The sequence below is a fragment of the Sphaeramia orbicularis genome, chromosome 8 (assembly GCF_902148855.1).
Source record: "Sphaeramia orbicularis chromosome 8, fSphaOr1.1, whole genome shotgun sequence".
NCBI classification, from domain to species: Eukaryota; Metazoa; Chordata; class Actinopteri; order Kurtiformes; family Apogonidae; genus Sphaeramia; species Sphaeramia orbicularis.
Window position 1 is genome coordinate 54927036 of NC_043964.1, and position 20260 is coordinate 54947295.

A 20260-nucleotide genomic window follows, 5' to 3' on the forward strand; every position below is an offset into this window, starting at 1 on the left:
ACACATACACACGTATACTCACTTATGTCCTCTTTGGGGGCGCACATCAAAACACCCTACTTTCGGGAACACCACTTTCTGAATGGTTTAGAGAGATGCTAGCAAGTGGGATGTATCACCAGGAATACCCAGATTATGAAAATCACCTCAGATTTTAGTTTAAAACAACTTTTGTCCAACCAGAATTTTTACCTTGAGATTGAGGACAAATAATTTTAATGTCCATTTTGGGGACTTCAACTGTACACAGATACACAAACTCATAAAAGTCACTTTTAGGTGCCTCAAATTCCTTTGGGGACAAAAATCTATAAAAGTAATTTTAGCATGTATTTTTGCTATGTTTGAGTTATGAGAATATTCAACCCTCAAATTCAGTCTCAACACTGCTCCTGAGTAGCTCTTGACATCTAAAGAAATGCACTAACTTATTCTTATTTAACTTATTCAATATAAACCAAAACAACTGAAGGACAATGGTTTAACTAATGGCCAATCCTTGCCATACTAACAAGTTTTATGTTGGCAGGACTATCAACAACAGTTGAGATTCAATAAAATTCTATCGGAAACACTTTGTTCTAAATAAGATTTAGACTGAATATGTTAGCCACATTGGCACCAGAATCAAATTTGCATAAAAATAAACATCATCCAACAAACTAAGGTATGCTGTCAAAATGTGTTTTACTAACACAATGTGTGAACATCATGCACAACAGAGGAAATAGAAACTCCTCTAAAAGTACAGATTTTGTACAGGGGTCAAGAATTTGACTAGCAGGTCAGTGCTGTCAGTAAAAATAATTGACTGCAGAGCTCAGAGAACCAATTTCTGTGGCTAGAAACATACAAATGGCTCCATAATTTGCCATTTAGGTAACAGGAGGGGCCATCCTCAAAGTGCCACTATTTTTTATACAGAAAAAGGTTGAGATAACAGGTATACTTCCAACTAACAGTGTACATCAACAAGTATACTTCTACCAGAGTACACTTTAACAACAGAAGAGTTCAAGATTTTGTCTGTTAGCTAAATAACAAGCTGAGTCTATTTCCTCCAAAAGAGAAATATAAAATGAACAATGATCTGAAAAGCAACAAAAACTGTTCTTATTGTTTAGCACAAGCCTTTCTCTTCAAGGCAGTGATTCGATTTCTGACGTAATTTTTTACACCAGTCCAGTTGCGGTCTCTCAGTGCGTCAGGCTCTGCATTGATACACCGCAGACAGTCGATCTTTTGCGGTACCTTGCAAGTGTGTATGAAGTCCATCATGTGTCTTTCCACAGCACGTACCTCACTGTCATCCCACTTACGTTTAGAGTTGTCTCTGTTAAGAAGTGTCTGTGAAATCTCTATAAAGAAAAGAGAAAAGGTGATGTCAAGTTACCCTTCTGTCAGTACCAACGTTAAATTTGAAAGGACAACAGCGGTCAAGTGATAAATCATGGAAGACCATGAGTAGCAGGTTTTACTACACTAGTTTTTAATTTTTAAACACTCCTAAAAAGGCGGCATAGTTTGTGATTTTAAATTACATGTAAATGAATTTGAACTAATCTGAAAATAATGTGGAAGATGTTAACTACTTTTACTAATTATCCACAAAGGTGGCAAAAGTACTCACACTCTGTACTTAAGTAGAAGTACAGATACTTGTGGAAAAAAGACTCTGGTAAAAGTTGAAAAAAAGTGATTCAACTCCTTCACTCAGGGTAAAGTACACACTCTGAAATTTACTTAAGTACAAAAGTAAAAATTATTTTTTACTATGTTAATTATACACAATACTTGTTTGATAACTTGGTAAAATGAAAAAAACTAAAAATTAGTGCTGTCAATCGACTGAAAACTTTAATCTGATTAATCACAGTTTTAGGCTGACAACCCGTGCAGCTGCAGCAGCAGCCAGAGGTGATGGAGCTGTTTTATCCCACAGACAGTGAAGGTAATGTGACTACTGGTGATAGAAGTTACTGAAAAGACTGAAGGTTGCTGAAGACTGACTGGACCACAGGTTTCTGTCTATCTGATACTGTCAGCCATTGTGGCACTGTAATGTAATGTTGGGTGACAAGTCTGGTTGTCTCTGGTTCTGTCTTTTTTACGTTCCGTTGTCATGTCAGTGGAAGTTGAATAAAAGTAAGTTATTCTTTAATAATGTAAGGAGTGGAAAGTACAGATTTGTGTTCACATGTAGCGCGTAAAAGTAAAAAGTCGTCAAATAAACAATCAAGTAAAGTACAGATACCTGAAAAATCTACTTAAGTACAGTGACAAAGTATTTGTATTTTGTTACTTCCCACCTGGTTATCCAACACAACAACCTGCTATAGGACTGCTACAGCAGCTGACTACAGTGTAGATTCTGTCATCATACCCAACTTTGGGGTTTTACTGGATACATTACTGTCACTTAATACAAAAAATGAATCCTATCTTATTTTTACCTTGATTGAGCGCGGCATCAGAGGAAGTGGAGAGAAGTGGAGATGTCACCTCTGCCTCATGGTCGTCTTCAGCTGTGGTCTCTGTGGCTGAGCTGAAGCTGGCTGAGCTGACATTGGCAGACTCATCCTCATCACTTGATACATCTGGTTCTTGTGAACAGTCAACTTTTTCTGAAGTGACAATGTAAGAAAAGTACAAAAAAAGAAACCTTAGGAGTAGTAGCCTTAAGACAAAAACTCACTATGGACTTCCTACTAGGGCTGCACGATTTTGGCAAAAAAAAAAAATCCCGATTTTTTCCTCTAAAAACTCGATTTTCGATTTTGATTTCGATTTTTGGGTAAAACTACAAAAGACAACAGAAGTCAGCATGTCGTTTTCGTGAGCAGCCCACAATGCAAGGCACTGCTCTGACCTCAAATCTGTGATGGTATCACGTGATGAACCCACAGAAGTTTTATTTTTTCTTAATTAAATCTTTATTGAATGAAGTAGAGTATACAAGCAATGTATACAACAAGAAAATAACATAAGTTTGCCAGGGGGAATACACTATAATACAATGTCCAAATCAGAGCAAATACTTATGTTTTTTATACCTTTTTTATACCTGCCTTTTTGTTTCCAGATTTATCTAACAGCTTTAAATAAAGTTCAACATCTTTCAAAAAATAAATAATATTTGGTTTTGTGTTACAGAACTTACATTTGTGAATGAAAAATTTAGCAAGTAAGAGGACCAAATTAATTATTAAAAAAAAAAAAAAAAAAAAAAAAAAAAATATATATATATATATATATATATATATATATATATATATATATTTTTTTTTTTTTTTTTTTTCCTGGGTATCTGGGCCCAAAGAAGTGATACCAATGTAAGTCAGTGACAGGCATCAGTTGTGCGTGCGTGGACCACGTTAATATGAGTGATCCAATGCAGTTCTATTTCAGTTGCGGGATCCGTGCGTGAAGCCACAGCTTACATTGCTATAAGTACTGCGGGTTCATTAACACATTTAAAGTCCGGTCATTACACGGACTTCTGGGACAGACCGCTGTCACTGATAGGAGGAGGAGCCTACGGGAGCCCGCAAGCGCGTGGCCCGCAGGCACGAGAGAGATGAAATCGATTTTACGACTTCCCTGTTTTAAAAATCGTCCTAATTAAAAAATCCGATTTCGATTTAAAATCGATTAATCGTGCAGCCCTACTTCCTGCATTACTTAAGTTACACATTTACACAAAGTAATTTTGTATATTAATATTGTACATAATATACACATTGCCTATGAGGAAAAATATGTAAAGAATACTTGACAGACTACATTTGCATTCCTCCAATGTGAAACAGATTGTTACGATTCTTTATCATTATACTTAAATAACCAAATACAGTATTAAGAGTTTGTTACAGGTAAAGAGCAGTGATGATGCATTTCTCATGAGACAATAGCCATGGTGTGATCTAACCTTAATTGTACTAATATACAGACATCCATACCTTCAGGGTCAATCTCAATGTCGTCAAGGGCTTGGCCTTTATACTGTGAGAGGGTCCCCTTCTCCACTGCCAAAAGCACTTTGCTCATTTTGGCGAGCTGTAGTGTTCCCTGTGGCAGGCGGTAATACTGCCTGTGGACACGAATGTCATGACCCAGAAAGTCTGCAAGTTGGTCTGATTCGTTTTCTTGAAGGTTGAGTACCTGAGACATTGTAGCTATGTGCTTTCGCAGCCTTGTTGATGTTAAGGCCTCTGGATTTTTAGCACCACTCTCCCTTGCAAACTTTTGGATGCATTCTCCCCCTCTGTAAGCAGACAAGGCACCTGGTCTAGCGAACATGTAAATGTTCTCTTTGAGGACTCCACACATCTCACGAGTTTCAGCTAGGAGCTCCATGGCTGAGAGCATCGATGGCTTTAGCAGCACAGGGACTCCTCTTCCTCGTTTTCCCCTGATTTCTACTCTGGTGAAGAAATCACACATCTTCTTCTCAAGAGGGGTGAGACAGGCTTCCATGTCCTTGTTGAGTTCTGACGTTTTCTTTGCCATGAAAGTGGCCAACTCCATTCTTGACACCTCTCCTTCTCTTCTTCTGTTGAAAATGATCACCTGTGCCAGAGTCACTTTGGCAAGTGTTGCATAGCTGTTTGCAGAGGGACAGAGTTTCAGCATTTTTTCAGCATCATCTTTAACCTTCTCCATGTGAGAGTCCAAACATTTGACGTCTTCAGTGAAAGGTAAAATTGGTGGTGCATTCCACTTCAACTCTTTCATAGTGGTTGTTGCGCCTCTGGTTATCAGTGCCTTCCATCTGAAATTTTTAATGGTCTTGAATTCGCGAGCATATTTCACCAGGCTGTCATCCCTGTCAACTGTGGACAGATTATCAGTCTCTACCAGCTCACAAAGTACACCCAGACTGTGGCCAACTTTTAGGGCTAAGGAAGGTGTGCGAAATGTGTTGTTCTCTGTGTTGTACCCAGCCAACTCTTTCACTGCAGATATCACACTGTTGAAGTTGGATGGATAGATGAGTTCCTCTGCTTTCCGTATAGGAGTTTTCTTCTGAGCAACTACTAATAGTCGCCCAAGCTCTCGAAGTCTTTGTCTTATCAAGTCATGCCTGTTCTTTCTTGACCCATTTAGATCAAAGAGGTGTTGTCCAAACTGCAACAGAAGTTTGTCATTTTGGATCGTCAGAGTGACCTCATCATAGCTCATGCAGGAAATGACACTCTTCAAGCCCTCACTAATCTCTTGAACAACAGCAGTTTTAAGGGCACATTTGGATCGAACTCGCTGCTTCCCAGTCCTGGATTCATCATCGGTTTCTTCTCGTGCTGGACAGATTTTTATGTGCTTCCACAAAGTCTTCTTGGCATAGAGTCCTTGACAATGAAAACAATGAATAAACTCAACAGCAGATCTAGCTTTTCGAGGTCTGTAGCAGGCCTGGAGCTCTCCTGCTCCCTTACTTACAACATGAGCATTATAGGCAAAGTTTCCGCGCCGTCTCAGAATATTTAATGCATTGCGTCTCTCTTTTGAGTTCTTTGGATGTAGAACTGCTCTGGCAACCTCTTCTACATTTCCGTGCACAGCTTCCAGGTGTCGTCCAATTTTTGAAAAAGGCTTGAGGCAATAGAGACAGTAGTTTCTTTTGTTATACACTTGACGACTTCCAGACTTTGAGGGAGGGCATACTTTGATTGAGTCAGAAAGATGTTGGACTCTGCTTTTCTTTGGAGTGCTCGACTTGCTCTTCCCCAAATGAGGAAATGAGCTCCTTCTCTTCCTTGGAGTGTTGGAGTTCCACTTCTTAGGGTTGTCTCTGGTTGGGTTTTTCACAGGAGTTCCAGAATCAATGGCTTGGTTTGCTGAAGATAAAAGGGAATCTCGCAGAGATAGCAGAGGGTTTTTTGCAACTGGATGGAGTTCTGTGTCCTCATCAGGCTCAGAATAACTTCCTTCAGTGTCTGGAACATAGTCTGAATCATTGTAGTCTGTGTTATCAGATTCATCAGGGGATTTTTCCTTACATGCAGTGGCCTTGAGGAAAAAAAAATGCAAAGTTTATTGCACTGTGTAGATGGACTGCACTTTTTACACATACATAAACTTTCTCTCTTTTAGCTGTATGTGAGAAAACAAGGTACATTTACCAAATTTTATTTAAATAAAAGAGATAATTCACACATCAAATTGTACACTACTAAGTAAATTGCAGTAATGCGCCTCAAAGCTGTTTTCCAGCCATTTTTAACATAAAAAGCAAAAGATGACACAATAAATGAATACAAAGAAGATGACACTGTTGCACTATAGCTAATTCATGAGACAGTGGAGCTGGAAGACACACCCACTGCTTTCAAATCAGCTCTAAGGGTTAGGATGCTGTGCTGGCATTGTTCCACAGAGTGGAAACATGTCAAACATGCTAACACATAGACAGCATCACTTACCATGTGTCAATCACTGGAACAAAGTAATAGAAAATTAATAAACAACATTCCTGCCGTTTTTAGGGTAGCTTCTATATGTGAAAGTAAGCAGGGCCAAAGAAACTAACAATGTAATTTAAAATTACATTTATTTTTGTTTTTTTGTTTTATTTTGTTTACATAAAAATCTGACACATGCGAGAGTATGCTCACTGCTTAATGCATTCCCAAACAAGGTGATGCAGCTTTTTGTTTCTAAGCTCTCCACCTGCAGAACAATCTTTTTGAAGACTTTAGGTTTGCTAAATTTAAACCAATAATCATCAATTGATAGTTAAAGCAGGGCTTAAATCATTTCTGTTCTCCGTGGCTTTAGCTAAGTTTGGTATCAGCCTCTATAATCTGTTGTCATCTGCTTGGTCTCGTTATTGCATTTAAAAGGCAATTAATTTAATGAAACATTTTTTAAAAATTGTCCTTTGTTTTATTGTCTTTTTACATAAAATTTTTAAAAATCTCATTTGTAAGTCGGTCAAAAACACTAACTGCACTACTGTCAAACATTAATGAACCAAACTCATTCTAAACAGTGATACCTGTGTTAAGGTATGCGCAAAACTGTGACTTCTGTATACTGTTACACCTTTACTTATTATTGGAGGAGAATACCTTTCTCTGTCGTAATGACTTCCCTTTGGAGTCATCCGCTGAAAAATCCTCAGGATTCGGACAAGCTGACGATGATGATGATGAACACATAACAGGAGCTCTTGGCTGACAAACAAAAAGGATAAAAGCATTCCAGTATGAATAAATCTTGTATAAACAATAGGCAATACAGACCTTTAAAAGGGCATGATTTTGACAATTTCCATTCACTACCATAATGATAAATCACACTTCAATCCTCATCCCGGATAATAACATTATGGAAATAAAGAAGAAAGTTTATTTCTGAACAGCATTATGAAAATTGACAAAATAGTGATAATTAGAATTATGTTTTTATTAATGATGTCAAATGATAACACTGATGTTATCCATACTGTGGAAAACTCCTGAAAACCAAATAACAAGCTAATGTTAAAATGCAGTAGTGTCACCTTTGTTGTTGCTGCTGGCTCTCCACTGTCCACTAAATCACTGGCCATTGTGGATTCATCCGCAGATGAAGCATCTGATGAGGCTAGTGGCTAAAAGGACAAACCAAACTTTCTATTTCCAATATTCAAATTCAGTTTGCATTCAGAAAAAGGCAGATGTATAGCAACCCTTTCACTGCTATAATAATGCTCGATTAATTAAGAACATGTGAGTAATTGTAAACATTGGCCCCAGTCAGTTTTGTACATACTTGAACATCATCACACTCGTCCTCAATGGCATCATCCAAGGGAGATTGTGAAGTCAGCTGAAGAAAAGAGAGAAAATCAACTAAAGCAAACATGATATTCTATTCAAGTACAATAACGAAACTTTCAGTAACATTAAACCAATTGTTATTAAAAACAAAATTTTGATAATGCTTTACTCTTACTAATGTGTAAAAATCAGCAAGTCATAAAAGAAGGCACGGTACCCTGTCTTGAAAAAAAGGAAAAACATGTTCTGGAATCCCAGCGCACTTCAGCCAATCAAGACTGAGAACTCATAAGGATGTGGCTCTGTGTCCTTGCTGAAGCCACAGAAAGCTGGATCCTCCTGTTCTTCATCTTATTTATAAAACATTGCACAGGATCTATACTAAAAGCACACGTGTGCCCAAAAAATGTAAATGGCATGCTCTAAAGAAAAAGTAATCAGATTTATGAAACAGTGCCTACACACACCGGCACTCAATGTTCTCTTTATTTTAACAGTCCAGCTGAAATTGTGTGCACGTGGATCAGCCTTATATTTTGCCCTCTACACACACAAATTCACTTGGTCAAAACATTCAAATACTCCACAGTGATAATGCCAGGAGAAGCTAATCTGCGGTTCCATATAGTGGTCATAACTGAGAGGAAGACAGAAAATAAGTCTCTGTATTTTTAGGGTCTACACTGATATCCATTTGGTATTATTAAAGGATAAGTTCGTTTTTTTGACACCTGGACCTTATTTAACCGAAAAACCGAACTTATCCTTTAAATTCTTAATTTTTAATTGTAAGTCAAAGCCATATCTGAGATGCCAAGAGTACTTTTAATGAAAACAGACTCATCAAAATAAAATGCAAATGACTGCATTCCCTGTTTGGATATACAGCTGCAAATATATCAACCTGTAAATAAATTAAATATGCAATATTAAATATAAATAAGCCTGAGAGTGAGAATGCTCCACTTCTTCATTAAAGAGGAAAATAATTAAAGACTGATTGAAATAGAGTACAATGGCAAGTTTTCCATTTGTACTTGACAAAACACAGCGCTGCGTTGCTTCTGCAGCTGGTCTTACATCACCAGTTAATCGAATGATTGTCTTTTTAAAAAAAGTCTCTGTCAGTTGGCAGAGTGGGCGTGGTAAGCACCTTGGACAGTGTAGATCAGGGGTCTCAAACTCCGATCCTCGAGGGCCGGTATCCTGCATGTTTTAGATGTTTCCCTCTTCCAGCACACCTGACGGTCGTTATCAGGCTTCTGCAGAGCTTGATGGTAGGCTCATCATTTGAATCAGGTGTGTTGGAAGAGGGATCGGAGTTTGAGACCCCTGGTGTAGATGCTTCATACTCTTTTTTTATTATTATTACTGTGTAACTTTCTAATCTCTCTTTGATATTGTAGATAAATCAAAATACATGTAGTATTGGTATTCAGAAACACTGACCTTATTCTTTACCACATTTTTGACACTACAGGTGGGCTGCTTCTGTCCTCTGTCTATGTCAGAGTTTGACAGCTGTCAGTTTCTACAGTTATGATTCCATGACTACAGAGTTGCAGTGAAAAGATAGACGAGACAATTGTGTACTGTGTACAACTCAGAAGTTGTACACAGTATATATAACTGAGTTGGCATGTAACAAATAAGGTAGTGGTGTGGGCAAGACTTTAAGCAAACCTACAGAATTGTGCCTACACATAGAGTTAACTACATCAGCTTCTAAATAGCAAGTTTTTTTAATTAATTCAGCCCTCTTCCCCAGATTTGCAGCTGTCATCAGCTACTCACGGTACAGAGTGACACATCTGATTAGGAGGTTAAGTTGATTGAACTGAATAAGTACCTATACCTTCAAATTTACTTCTAATTTGATCATTAAACATTTACTTGCAAATATTTAAGCAGAATTTTGAAATCATTACTTCAAGTTCAGTTCCCTTGTACACACAGGATATTCAATACTGCTGGGTTTGCAGTGAATCTCCTGGTAATACACATGATGAGTTGGGCATACAGCAATGTTCACATTACTCACAAGAGCATCCAGTTCTGCCAGTTCCCGAGCCAGCCGTGCACGCTTTAACAGAATCGCGGTATGCCGTCTTTCTTCAGCATTTCGCTGCTCCTCTGCAATTTTGTGTCGATTGAAGCTTTCTTCATGGTGCTTTCTCAGTTTGGCCATTCGAGACTATGAGGACAGCAATTAAATTAGGTAAGACCTTGTTGAGCAAAGCAAACACTACCTGGAAACAAGACACTTTACAGTCAAAAATGTGCAATGGTGTAATAGTGATTACACTGAAAGATGAAAAATGGCTGTTATTTGCCCCTGGATTGCTGCTGTTGAAGTTGATCTCATCTTCCATTACTGATGTATCTACAGGACCAGATAACAGCTAAAAGACAAAAAGCATATATGTAAGCATGTGAGTGAACACTCTTTGGCCAACATGAAAATGTATCAAACCTTAGACCCTATGCACTGTGTGAAGAAAAAGAAAACTGGTGGTTTCAGAGCCAAACCCATGTTGGTATGGGTTTGGCTCTAGAATATTGTACTGCATTGCTGATTATGAATTGCAATGTTTTGATATCGTGCAATCTGCACTGTCACACTTGTATTGAACGCTCATTAAATTAAATTCATGCTGTTCTCTACAGAAGTGGTTCTCCACCTGGGGTTGGGGGTGCCAGAGATCCCAGGGAGTGTGCAAAACTTCTATATAAAGTATAAATTAAGAAAACATTTGTTGAATTTGAATTTTTTAAAAAATCAAAGGAACAAGGGCACTTTATATTTGAGTTTCAAACATTCGTTGGGACATGATGTGAAAAGTTCATGTTCGAGCTGTAATTACCTGTTCGAAATGTCGGCTGCAGTCTCAATAGGTACATCAGACAGTGTGATCCAAAATAGGGCGCACTATGAAATCAATATAATTGCATGCCCTATCTATCACTAAACGAAGCTAATGTTGAAGTTTTGCTGCAAAAATGAAGGACAATAGCGAGGAAAGCCGTCCTGAGTGGACATTCACGACACCAAAACATCTGAGAAGCAGCTTGTGGAAGTATTTTGGGTTCTACACTGTGGATGGCAAAGTCACGGACAAAGATAAGGCTGTTTGTCGACTTTCTAAAAAGCAGCTAATTGGCGTGGCTGCACTGCTTTATGGCTGCACTGCAGCACTCAAGCTGATATGCACCCATTCCAGTCAATGTTCGTGTTTACACCAGAAGCGCTGCAGCACGTTTTAGCTTCATCCCAGAAGCGGCTCACGGCTCCACAGACATTAAGCAGCAAGTCTATTTACACAATTTACACAGAGCAGATTGAACGGGCAGGAAGTCAGACATAGAAAAGGGGGGTAGAAACCGGTTAATTTTCAAAATAAAACACCCTGACTCACGATCATAAAGACAGAAAACAATTTTACTACGTAGGCTGCTTATCCATGGTTGACGCACAAGAGCGAGGAAGGAGGACCTAATCAAAAAACATCTGAGCAAGTAAACATGATCAGGCGGGGAAAACACTCGACTGCTGAAATGCTTCTGAAATGCTTCTGGTGAGAACTGCAGTAGCGCACATTAAGGAACAAAACCATGGAGCAGCTGCTAAACAAACTTGTGGGCTCACGTATTCGGATGGATTTAAAAGGACCTGTAAAAGTTGATTTTTTTGAAAAACTGACAGCCCTATTAGGAACACATGTAGTGGAATAATCAAAAGTCTGTGTAAACCCAGATAAAAAACCCCAAACTTTCATTTTCAAATATGAAGCTATTTAGTGGCCTTTTCTGGGAACATTGTAAGTGCTCAATGTTAACAGACGTTCAACCAAGTTAAACTTAGTTTAGTTGGTCAGTCTAGCCATACTTTTGGGGTCGTTCAAAACACACACACTTGCTACTCAAACCTATTTGGGGACGTCTGGTAGACAAAACCTTTTGACACCAGTTTGTTAGTCGAGCCATACTTTTGGGGTTGTTCAAAACACACACACACCTGCTACCAAAACCTAATTGGGGACGTCCCGTTAGATGAAACCTTTAGACACCAGTTTATCAGTCCAGCCAAACTTGTAGTGTGGTAACTGACAACAGAGTCCATCCCAACAACAGACATGAGAAGTACTTACAGACACAGCCTACTTGGGCTGCTTTAAGACTGTGCTGGGACGTCATTCATACTCACTGACCCACTATATACAACACAGATAACCAATACTGTCTGATCTCTGCGAGATTAAGTAGCGTGTTATAATCTGGCTCCTACCTGAGGTCTGTCACTCTCATCCACAGTCTGCTCGCTGACTTCAGGTGATGATTTCTGCTGGAAACAGAAACAAGATACAATTTAAGAAACCAACAAGACTTAAAGTTTGTATTTAAGTGTGTGAGGATGAAGGTGGCTCCATTTATGTCAAGTCTGGGAATATTGTAAGTGCTCAATGTTAACAGACGTTCAACCAAGTTAAACTTAGTTTAGTTGGTCAGTCTAGCCATACTTTTGGGGTCGTTCAAAACACACACACTTGCTACTCAAACCTATTTGGGGACGTCTGGTAGACAAAACCTTTTGACACCAGTTTGTTAGTCGAGCCATACTTCTGGGGTTGTTCAAAACACACACACACCTGCTACCAAAACCTAATTGGGGACGTCCCGTTAGATGAAACCTTTAGACACCAGTTTATCAGTCCAGCCAAACTTGTAGCGTGGTAACTGACAAACAGAGTCCATCCCAACAACAGACATGAGAAGTACTTACAGACAGAGACTACTTGGGCTGCTTTAAGACTGTGCTGGGACGTCATTCATACTCACTGACCCACTATATACAACACAGATAACCAATACTGTCTGATCTCTGCGAGATTAAGTAGTGTGTTATAATCTGGCTCCTACCTGAGGTCTGTCACTCTCATCCACAGTCTGCTCGCTGACTTCAGGTGATGATTTCTGCTGGAAACAGAAACAAGATACAATTTAAGAAACCAACAAGACTTAAAGTTTGTATTTAAGTGTGTGAGGATGAAGGTGGCTCCATTTATGTCAAGTCTGGGAATATTGTAAGTGCTCAATGTTAACAGACGTTCAACCAAGTTAAACTTAGTTTAGTTGGTCAGTCTAGCCATACTTTTGGGGTCGTTCAAAACACACACACTTGCTACTCAACCTATTTGGGGACGTCTGGTAGACAAAACCTTTTGACACCAGTTTGTTAGTCGAGCCATACTTCTGGGGTTGTTCAAAACACACACACACCTGCTACCAAAACCTAATTGGGGACGTCCCGTTAGATAAAACCTTTAGACACCAGTTTATCAGTCCAGCCAAACTTGTAGTGTGGTAACTGACAAACAGAGTCCATCCCAACAACAGACATGAGAAGTACTTACAGACAGAGACTACTTGGGCTGCTTTAAGACTGTGCTGGGACGTCATTCATACTCACTGACCCACTATATACAACACAGATACCCAATACTGTCTGATCTCTGAGAGATTAAGTCAGTGGTTCTTAACCTTGTTGGCGGTACTGAACCCCACCAGTTTCATATGTGCATTCACCGAACCCTTCTTTATTAAAAAATATAATTTTATTTTTTTCAAATTCAAGACACAGGTATATGTTTTACTGGTGCACAAAATGAACTGTGCATTAACATCACTGTGTTCAAAGAACAAAACCAATACAGTGCATGAAGTCACAACAAATTCCATACCTTTTCACAAAGACATGACCTTTTGTAATACTACCACACTGAAATGGTTTTAATTTTTAACCTTATGTATTCCAATAATGAACTTATTGTATTTATGCTATTTATCATTTTTAACACACACCCATCACCTAATTTCCATCAGGCTACAATAATAATGAATATTTACTGCAAATCAGTGTGACTTCTGCTGTTGCCTTTGACAGACCAGTTCAGAAATGCGTGGCTTCACCTTGGCAAGTGCCACTCTCTTTCTCCATCCGCGACGGTGCGTCGGTTGTCACATGATTGTAACTGACCAGTGCGGTGACTGAAAATGTAAACAAACGCTACACATGGCTGCCTCCGTGGTTAACAGGAAGTAGCAAAAGTCATAACAACGATGTGGAAAATAATTCATCGTCAGACGAGTCGAAGAGATTATAAACACTTCCGGATGTGTTGTAGTGTTATAAGCAACAACAATACACTGCGTATATTGGGTGTCAATCAGAGAAAGAGTCTCCGAAGCCGTTTGTTTACATACACAGACCTAGCCCGACACACACACCCGACTAATGAGTCGAGTGTGTGTCTTGACCTCCGCCGAACCCCTGAGACTGACTCACCGAACCCCTAGGGTTCGATCGAACCCAGGTTAAGAACCACTGGATTAAGTAGTGTGTTACAATCTGGCTCCTACCTGAGGTCTGTCACTCTCATCCACAGTCTGCTCGCTGACTTCAGGTGATGATTTCTGCTGGAAACAGAAACAAGATACAATTTAAGAAACCAACAAGACTTAAAGTTTGTATTTAAGTGTGTGAGGATGAAGGTGGCTCCATTTATGTCAAGTCTGGGAACATTGTAAGTGCTCAATGTTAACAGACGTTCAACCAAGTTAAACTTAGTTTAGTTGGTCAGTCTAGCCATACTTCTGGGGTCGTTCAAAACACACACACTTGCTACCAAAACCTAATTGGGGACGTCTGGTAGACAAAACCTTTTGACACCAGTTTGTTAGTCGAGCCATACTTCTGGGGTTGTTCAAAACACACACACACCTGCTACCAAAACCTAATTGGGGATGTCCCGTTAGATGAAACCTTTAGACACCAGTTTATCAGTCCAGCCAAACTTGTAGTGTGGTAACTGACAAACAGAGTCCATCCCAACAACAGACATGAGAAGTACTTACAGACACAGCCTGCTTGGGCTGCTTTAAGACTGTGCTGGGACGTCATTCATACTCACTGACCCACTATATACAACACAGATAACCAATACTGTCTGATCTCTGCGAGATTAAGTAGCGTGTTATAATCTGGCTCCTACCTGAGGTCTGTCACTCTCATCCACAGTCTGCTCGCTGACTTCAGGTGATGATTTCTGCTGGAAACAGAAACAAGATACAATTTAAGAAACCAACAAGACTTAAAGTTTGTATTTAAGTGTGTGAGGATGAAGGTGGCTCCATTTATGTCAAGTCTGGGAATATTGTAAGTGCTCAATGTTAACAGACGTTCAACCAAGTTAAACTTAGTTTAGTTGGTCAGTCTAGCCATACTTTTGGGGTCGTTCAAAACACACACACTTGCTACTCAAAACCTATTTGGGGACGTCTGGTAGACAAAACCTTTTGACACCAGTTTGTTAGTCGAGCCATACTTCTGGGGTTGTTCAAAACACACACACACCTGCTACCAAAACCTAATTGGGGACGTCCCGTTAGATGAAACCTTTAGACACCAGTTTATCAGTCCAGCCAAACTTGTAGCGTGGTAACTGACAAACAGAGTCCATCCCAACAACAGACATGAGAAGTACTTACAGACACAGACTACTTGGGCTGCTTTAAGACTGTGCTGGGACGTCATTCATACTCACTGACCCACTATATACAACACAGATAACCAATACTGTCTGATCTCTGCGAGATTAAGTAGTGTGTTATAATCTGGCTCCTACCTGAGGTCTGTCACTCTCATCCACAGTCTGCTCGCTGACTTCAGGTGATGATTTCTGCTGGAAACAGAAACAAGATACAATTTAAGAAACCAACAAGACTTAAAGTTTGTATTTAAGTGTGTGAGGATGAAGGTGGCTCCATTTATGTCAAGTCTGGGAACATTTTAACTGCTCAGTGTTAACAGACGTTCAACCAAGTTAAATTCATGCAAGGCTTAAATGCATCAAAAACTGGATACCACCCATTTCCAGGACACGTCATGGAAAGCATGTTACATTCATACTCAAACAACCTAAACAAATTTTATCACAATTTAACCTTATGTAATATTTTCATCATTTGAAAGGAAAAGTCGAACATTTGTTAAATTGCTCCATATTCAATTATCCATGATATGCTGGTGTACCTGCTTGCGCCAAGGCCAGTCTGCATTCCCATAGTTGTAAGTTACTTCTTCACCTGGGGTAATGTCTTTTATTGCAAACAAGCACAGATGTGGCATCCCACCAATATCAATAGTTTTCATCTTGCAGTTAGGCTTTTTGTTGTCATCATTCACAAGCCTTCCCAGCGACTTGTCTTCAACTGATGCATCAAGACTTAAGAAAAAGAACAATAAAGATCAGAGTTAAAGTTACTTACTTGGTTTGTATACATTGTTAAGCATACTAAGACAGTTAAAAATATCATGTAAAATTTGGATAAAGAAAGATTTGATAAAAGGGAAAGTTTGATTCAACCGCTGAGCAAGCCATTTAAGTATGATATGAATCTAGAGCTGGACGAAAAATACAGAATATCTCTGCAACTACAAGACCTATATGAATAATCTTAATATCAAAACAAAGGTAACCCTTGTGGGTTTATTGTAGAGGAGAAAGCATCACAATATCTGTTACTGGGGCTGATTAAATGAAGATTTACACTATATTTCAATTTTCGCCTGACACAATGTACTTTATTTAGAGTGCATATCCCTTTTACATGAGGCCAGTGAAGGCATGGAACTCTAGAATCCAAATGCTCGTGAAGCACCCACGCTCTGTGCGGAGTTTCACTGAGATCAGGTGAAGCAGGAAGGAGTTTTAGGAGTTTAAGCCATTTAAACATATTTAACCATCAAATGTCTCATTTGAGTTTTCTCGTGTATAAAACTGTACAGATTAGGGCTGGGCGACACGATAATTTCAGGCTATATCACGATACACAATATATATCTCAATAATTTAAAAACTCTTCTAAAGTGCTTCAAGAATGTGTCATTCACATCTTTTGATGCATGACACCAGTATGATAATTTAAGTCATCCCTGCAACACGTCTCTACATTAAACATTCCTGTTGGTAATATATTCATCAGTGGTTTCTATTGGAATTTTTTTCTATTTAATTTGCATGGAAGAAAGGGGAAAAAAACTGCCCATGTCATGCATTCCTACTGATTACACATGCAAGGAAGGAGCATATTCACGCTTACTTACCAATAACTTTTCCCTTTCCACTTAAAATCAAACAGGAACACTGCTTCAGTGTCATCATAGTGCCTCAAATGAAGGGGGCTGTCCTGTTTGAGAAGGTTGCCACGGTATTCAAGCACAAAATCTCCTTTTCTGAAATCCTCAGTAGCAAAAACACCCCGACCTTTAAAATAAGGAAAAAGCAAACACCATATCAATATTTTTCATCTACTACAGCAGCCTGCCATATTTTAAATCAGAAGAGCAGTGGTTTCCAAATGGTGGGCCATCAGAAAAGTCCTGGTGTGCCTTGGAGGTTTTCAAAACCAGAGTATTACTAAATTCACAATTATACAACAAGTAATGAATACAAGTGCGGACATTTTTTGATCACAAGATACATCATAATGCAGACATGAAGACTCTGCATTGATATAGAGACATGGCATGACCTTGTAGCAGGGAAAAAAAATACTGGGTGGGCAGCATTGTAGGGTGGAGTTATTTCTCTGAGCATCTGATTCATTAATACATGTATGTACAGAAAATTTAACCAAATATTACCAAAATGGCTCAAAAATACTGCATAATCCAGCTCTCCCAATCCACATAGCCTGTACAAAGTTACCATTAAAAATGAGATATGCATCAGATGCAGTGCTGACTTAATACAAAAAAAAAAAAACATAAATCAGATCAAAAATCTAAAAACTAACCTTTGTGCAGATTGATAAAACGCTCTTCGAGTCCAGCCTTATCAATTTTCAAGTGAATGTGTTGCTCTGCATCTTGTTGTGGAGTGACTCGTTTTCTCTTCCTCACTCTCTCCATTGTACTTCGAATGTGAGCCATCTCATCTGTTGGAGAGGAGACTTTTATTTATGAGAGTCACCAAGATTAGTTAACAGATTCTCAGTTAACTAGCATGTACCATTCATTGCTTTTGTAAATGCTTGGACATAATTTTGTATTGATGCCGTACCTAAACACTAATGCATACTATTAACCCTCATAATAAAAACCTCTTAAAAAGCAAATACAATGTGTAGATCATCGAAGTATTAACCCTAATCTATCAAACACATTGCTTATTTGTATTATACACACAAGATAAGTATAGTCATTTATAGATCCCCTTTAAAATCTGATGATGTATAGTCCTGGAACACAGTTTTTAATTTAATAATTTGAACAATGTGTTTTCATTACAATACACTAAACACATTGTCAAAATTTAAACCATAACTGATTGAAAATCTCAGTGCAAATCTCAGTGTCAATGCAATCAGCAAAATCTACTTAAAATTCAATGAGCTATCCCCTCCTCCAAAGACTGTATCATTAGTTTTTACCATAAACTGTAGCGACATTCACAAAAAAAAGTTCAGAAAGACCTACGCTAATCTGCGCAGCGCACCCCTCAACTCATCTGCCCCCAAACTAATTAGTGCACCTGCGTCTGTCACTCACTCCGCTAGTTTACCTTACCATTAGCCTGCATAGCGCCGCTATGCTAATGCTACGTTAGCGTCGTTAGCGTCATTAGCATCAGGGCTAAAACGTCCGGTCATCTGCACCAATTCAACAGAAACTCGGAAGCGGCACATTTTTACTGATGTCACAGTCATTACACGGTTGGCGCACTGCACAAAGTCCTGCTATTGCAATAAAATGTTTTGCCTACCTTAGAAGGTTACTCCTTCATGACATCCTGCTGTCATTCCCTCCAACATTGACCGTGGCGCATGCGCTGGGCTGTCAGGAAGAGACACGCTTCCTGTCCGGAGTGGGGGATGGGCTGTGGTGCGTGATTTCACAAAATTTAGCTTTGGCTATTGGAGGTGGTGTTGATCTTTGTAGTTATGTGTGGATTGAATTGTGCGTTATATGAGTGTTTAATTAATTAATTAAAAGAATAATTATTATTAGTAATAGTGGTAGTAGTAGTATTAAGTTCAACTACATTCACAAATACTGCTCACCTAATATGCAGTATTGTTTACAATTTTCATAATACTGAAACTCATCCAGCAGTGCTATATACCCTTTATGGCATGTTGATAAGTCTTACTTCCATTCACCTTTGGTTAAATCAAGATTAGATTAACTCTGCTGAGGAAAGACAAAAACGAAGGATGCATGTTATGAAAACCTATTACCTCTATCCCAGACCATTTGGATCCATGTGAATCACTCCAAACCTTAGTGATCTGTTTCACATCAACCACAGCTAACAAGTTCTTCACATTTTGGTATAAAATGATCTAATTCTATACTCTGCATCTAGATTGAGTTTCTTGAGTTTTGAGGCTTTATTGTTGTCAGTCATTATACAGTGTGCATCTTTAATGTTTTGGGTCCCTCGAACTAAATACAACTGACATAGAGCATATGACAACAAATACTACTGTGTTGGTCCCCACTGTGTTCTTATTCTGCTTCGAAGATGAAAGGAAAAGAAGAAGAAAAAGAAAATAAATGAGTAGTATATGAACTATCCCTTTGTTTTTGTGAGTATAATATTATTGATACAGTGGGTTATTTTCTCAGGTTTCTGTATTTCAACAACCATGCACTCCACCCATGCAACAATGATAAATGAATGCAAAATCAACCAAAATCTACACATAACAATGTTTATTTTGATAAAGCAGGAAGGTCAGTAAGTTAATTAACTCTAATCATTTGTGTATCAACAAAAGGCTGCACACGCACAAGGCCTCCCCATTAAGGTATCTTAAAATGGTTGTTGGGGGGCATGTGGGTCTAGAGAAGATCGATGTAGGCTAACTAGCAATAGCAAGCTATCAACATGGTTTGCTCCATCGATGGTTCATACAGACAGAGACAAGTCCATTTTAGTAACTTGCAGAAAAAAAATCAGCAAAGTCATAAATGGAGCTATGGATCTAAGATCATAATTTGTCTCAAACACAATAATAATTTATTTATTTTGTATTATAGATCAAAATGCTTTATGCAAGTATCATCATTTTTAACAGAAATGCAACTTTGTCCATCAAAGTTGAGTGTAGATTTGAAAATATGGCTACATAATATATTATTGTGAATAAGTTGTTTGTTCAACACATTTCTTTTGTTTAGAAGGCAGCAACTATAGCAGAGTCACAAAAAAATCTGGCATTGTACAGTCATGGAATGCTATGTTTCTAACAGCAACATAATAATGACATTACATATGTAAGCTACAGTGACTTGCAAAAGTATTGATACCCCTTGAACTTTTCCACATTTTGTCACGTTACAACCACAAGCATAGATATATTTTATTGGAAATTTACGGTTTAATTTTTTTTTTTTTTTTACAAATAAAAAACTGCAAAGTGCAATGTTCAAA

General features: G+C 38.6%; 1 long non-coding RNA gene across 1 annotated transcript; it reads right to left on the reverse strand.

Moving 5' to 3' along the window:
- Window positions 1-2580: 2580 nt before the first annotated feature.
- On the reverse strand, window positions 2581-12833 carry LOC115423537 (uncharacterized). Its single transcript, XR_003935979.1, has 3 exons — window positions 12681-12833; window positions 12049-12105; window positions 2581-2624 (listed from the first exon to the last, which is right to left on the reverse strand). It is a non-coding gene; the product is annotated as an uncharacterized LOC115423537 (long non-coding RNA).
- Between the last annotated feature and the right edge of the window lie 7427 nt (window positions 12834-20260).